Source organism: Nicotiana tabacum, chromosome 7 (genome assembly GCF_000715075.1).
Source record: "Nicotiana tabacum cultivar K326 chromosome 7, ASM71507v2, whole genome shotgun sequence".
In the NCBI taxonomy this organism is placed as follows: Eukaryota; Viridiplantae; Streptophyta; class Magnoliopsida; order Solanales; family Solanaceae; genus Nicotiana; species Nicotiana tabacum.
The window spans coordinates 92,160,603-92,165,730 of NC_134086.1; positions in this window are offsets into that span (position 1 = coordinate 92,160,603).

The window sequence follows — 5,128 nt, forward strand, 5'->3', positions numbered from 1 at the left end:
TTCTAAGTGAATTTTGACTTGAGACGTGATTATAGGCTCCCCTTGATCCAAATAATAGTTTGAACAATTCCATAGCCTACCAATGATATGATCCCTAGTTAACCCTTTTGAGCCTTAGACCTTTTTTTTCAAGAACCATGATACAAGCCTATACCCATTCTAAAAGATACCCTCTTTTGGCACCCGATCTTTCCTTTAGCACATGAAAAAAGTATAAGTTTGGGGGAGGGGGTTGACGAGGATGGAAACAAAGTGGTAAAAAGGCATGATAATGAAAAAAAGGGGAAGGCAATGAAAAAGAAAGAAAAGCAAAAAGACAAAAAGAATGTTCAAAGTGAAAAAGAATAAAAAGGGATTCAAGAAAAAAAACAAAGAATGAAAGGTGTGGAAAGTTGAGAAAGGAGAAAAAAGTTTGAAATGCATAAGATAGAGTGACAGTGTGTCTCTCGAACTCCTTAGAAAGAAATGAAATGACTCAAAGAGTCAAGAGAATGTGTGCCAAATAAATCAAAAGAAGTGCTTAAGGGAAGATGGAACCTACTTAGATCAAAACATGTCCTACCCTGAACCAAAAGCCTTCACAATATCTCCACAAAAGCCCTATATGATCTTCAATTGAATAAAGCTTACATTAGTGGATACTCACATAAGGGGCAAGCACATGGTACTTAGAGCCGGTCTTGTAACTTTTTCTTGAGAGAGATGAGTGAATTTCCATTAGCCTGGTTTTGCGTGCCAAATTCTAAAGGTGAGATTTGCTTATGGAGAGTTAAGGATGTGTGAGTTTGGGTTCCACAATGACCAAAGTAATTGAGAGAGTTCTTTGATGTGTTGAGTCAACTCTTGAAGCTCTTTTGTCGCACTTGATCCATGGGTTTTCAAAGGTTAAATGTTGATAATAACTCATTTGTATTGAAGGCAATTGTTAGTCCCAATTGATGCTAGTGAGGTTGCTTTAGGACAGCTGAAAATTTCTTGGATTTTCCCTTAAGGGGTGGGTCTTATTTTGTTTGCTTGAGGAAAAGCAAAAGCTTAAGTTCGGGGGGAGTTGATAACTAGGGATTTTGACGCATTTTATACTCCTTCTTGCTTACGCTTTGATTATAAATTCATACAAAATAGTCTCAAAAGGCTCATAAGTTGTGCTTGATTGCCGGTTTGATTAATAAAGTGACAAGATATCAAAGATCAGCTCAAAAGGAGTGAAACTTGCACAAGTACCAAAGACAAGACAAACTCAGGAAAAACAGGCCTAGTGCGGAATTGGAATTTTGGGTCGGGATCGATATCCTCAGAGAGCTAGAATTGGAATTGAGTGTCTATTTAGCCTAGGATTGTGTAGCATTCCAAATTGCACTTTTATTCATTTTTGGGTTTTATTTTATAATTCTACTATTATCAAACTACAAATTATAATTGCAACTAGATTAAGCTAAGAGTAAAATGCTATACGTTGTTCAAATATTCTAAAAGGCACTAGGGTAGTGACTTTCACCTAGGTGGCCAATTGACGGGCAATTGAGTCTAAGACACGATTGACATGATTGGGGAATATGTTATAACCGTTGCTCGATATTACCCACTCTCACACCTCTCGGTAGAAAGAATGATTTTGCCCAATTGACTTTCTCAAGACTAATTGGGTGTGCATATTTACTCGAGCAACTAGGGTTCAGGTCGGGTATTACTCTTTCGAGGTTTAACCCTTTAATTGGGACTATTAATTCTCTTGAGTCCATCCCAATTCCTTATTGGATCAATTTCGGAGACTTAGGCTCTCTTTCTCAAGAAGAGCCAAGTCAACTTACCACAAACTAGTGTTTGCAACCACTAATTCAGTAACTAAACCATGAAATTGACCCAAATAGCAAACACCCATAGTTAATCTAGCCCTAAATTGCAACACCCATCAATTACCCACACTAGGGTTGAGCCACAACTCTAGCTAAAGGGTCTAGCTACTCATACTTGAAGAGAAAAACAGAGAAATAGATGAAGATGAACACATATTAATTAATTGCTAAGCTAAATACAAAGATTCAATGATAAAAAGTAAGTAAAAATGCCCAAAATGGATACAATATACGTTCCCACGAGCGCAACAGCTATTCTAAAATGTCTCATACCCTAAAAATGAAAAAAGATTCTATTTATACTAAGTTGGAAAAACTGGACAAAAATGCTCATGCGGAGTCAGTGCGGACAACACAAAATGGTGTGCGGCCACACTAGGCTCTTAAACTTGAAAACTTGGCTCTATGAACTCAGGCTTCGCGGATCGCACAGAATGGACCGCGGCCGCAGAGGCTTCTAGTGTGGTCTGCACAAACTGGACCGCGGACCGCACAAGCTTGAAAGCTCCAACTTCACCCTCTCTGAACCTTGGCTTTGCGGACCACACAGAATGGTAGTACGGCAGCATTGCATTCAGTGCGGACCGCACAAAACCTTCTACAGCCGCAGTGCCTTAATGCCTGAAGTACCAGCTCTCTGAATCTCCCTAGTGCGATCTGCACAAAGTGTAGTACGGTCGCACTAGGCCTATTTTTCCTGATTTTGTCTTGTCTTTGGTACTTATGAAATGCGTAAGCAAGAAGGAGTATAAAATGCGTCAAAATCCCTAGTTATCAACCAACGTGCAATAATCTTTGACCATTCCAAAAGGTGTGAATACCTTTCCAATGACCAAGGGCACAATGTTGAAAGCTGTCAGGATTTGAAAAGATAAATAGAAAGGATGATCCAGGAAAAACTGATTGTGATCCAAGACAGTGACACCAAGAACATCACGCAGAATCCTTTACCTGCATATGATAATGCACACTTTGTGGGAATGATGCCTGGTGACATGGAGAATGAGAATCATCTTAGGAACTTGCCGACTGAAATTGGAGAAGGCCATGGTGATTTTGATGAGCAAATTTGTGGCTAAATGTCAAGATTAGCAATTGAAAAGTCATTCTCTCCTCACAAGGAAGAAATCTTGGTAGCTTGTTTTGATATTTTTTCTATTATCTGGGTTATTTTAGGGTTGTGATCCAGATTTTATTTGTTTAATTGAGTCAAACCCTTCTATCCTTCTATTCTGTTTGTATGAGTCATGTCTGTCTATTTTGTTGCTATTTCCATTATCCGGGTTATTTTAGGATTGTAACTCAGATTTTAGGTTGTTTGTCTAGTTGCCAAACCCTTCTATCCTTTATTCAATTAAAAAAGGCAGTTAGTCATCTTGTGCATAGTTCTTTTCCCGCTAGTTTAGTGATATGACACTCATGCGGAATTTTTGGCCAGATCTTAGAAAATTGATTTAAGCTTGAATTAGATAACTGAGGAAAAGACACTTTTGAGGATGAAAAAGAGTTAAAATACTTTGGAATTAAGGTCGAGTAAAATTGACCTTCAAATCATTGTGAAGATCGGGCTTGAGGATATTGAATCAATTGAAGCTTGGTTAAATGTTTGACATTAATGGACAGAAAGTGTCTTTCAACCACGACACACCAAGAAGATAGACATGATCATCAATGATGTGATCACGAAAGGATACTATGATTGGTGTTCTTGAGGCTGGGAGGCCTTTTTTCTACTACCTAAACACACATACCCTTTGTTACCCCTTTGAGCCTGTGTTACTTTCTTTGACCATCCTCTTTTAGAATCAAGTTTAGACAAAAGTCAAAAAAAATGAAGTAACAATAAAAGTTCATGCCCCAAGAGTACAAACTGGGGTAGCTTTTAGAAAGTTCTAAGTGAAAAAAAAAAGAATTGTCAAAGTTCCATGCCCTCAAAAAATAGAAGCTGGGCCAACTTGTTTTGAAAACATAAAGAAAAAAAAAATAGAAAAAAATAGAAAAAAAGATGAAAAAAAGTTAGGTCAGATGTTTGAACTACGTTCGACCTGATTACTTAATAAAAGGATACGTAGGCAGCCTCACGGTTCGGTCCAACTAAATAAGAATTCAAAAAAAATCCAAAAATCCCCAATAGCTAAAATTGGGGCAAAGATTTTATTTCACTTTTGACAGAGTCGATTCCAAGAGTTGTAAGTCTACAAAACCCATATTTTGAGCCTTTATGACGTCCTTTCTTTCCAACCCATTCAAAATCCTTCCAAATAAAGACCTCTCGATATGCCTTCAAGAATGACAAGAGAAGCATGCAATGACCAATGATTGTCATACGACGTAGAACACCGTCAAGACGCTCGCACAGGAAAGCAAAAGAAAAAGAAGAATAAAAGAAATGCGAGAGTCTTACTAGTAAAAACCCTCACGGGCACTGTAAGGCGACCGTAAGTAGAGATGAATAAATGAGAGAGACTTGTTGGTGAAAACTCCTCGGGGAACAACTAATTGAAAGTGAGTCATGAAGCCGATGCAAAGGATTGGCACGAACAAGCCCGATTTCAAAGGTCATAAAGAATGATAAACGGGAAGATTTGATTAGTTTGATGGATCAGGCCATTAAGTCCAAAATGTATGTCATGATCATTAAGGCTAGTTAGCGCAAAATTTAAAAAAAAAAAGAAAATAAAAAAAAATCTTTCCTTTTTCCTTCCCGACAGGGGCATTTCTTGTTGATATTGTTTCTTTGCATCATTGTGTCCCATCACTCTGAGTCCATCCTTTTCAAAACAAGCAAGAAAAGATTTCAAAATTTGCTACTAGCTTTTCAGTTGCACAAAGTAAATTTGGCTAGCACACTCAGTTGTTACTGTCAACATGCCTTGAGAATTCATGTAAAGGCTCCCCCAAAAGACTGTTGCCAGCCTGCTTGGCGCAAGCAAAGATAACTTGGGATTCTCGCTGATAGACAAATTGCTCAAAAAGCAGGAAGTCATTCAAGATATTAGAGATTGTCACCTAAGCAAAGATCTCCAGTTGGGATAAGGCTGATTGAGCCACAAATACAAATGGTAATGGGTGTGAAACAATTAAGGTTGATGCAGAGAAAAAGTCTCTTAAGACCGACTCAAGCTGATTGAGCATAAAACCAAGCTGCCAAAGACTCAAGGCCACAAACCGACCACCACTTTCAAAACTGACAAAATTTTCTTTGTTTGAAACAGGAACAAAGCAGTGCAAGGAAAGTGATTTAAAAAAAAAGAAAAAAAAAGGATGAAAAATGA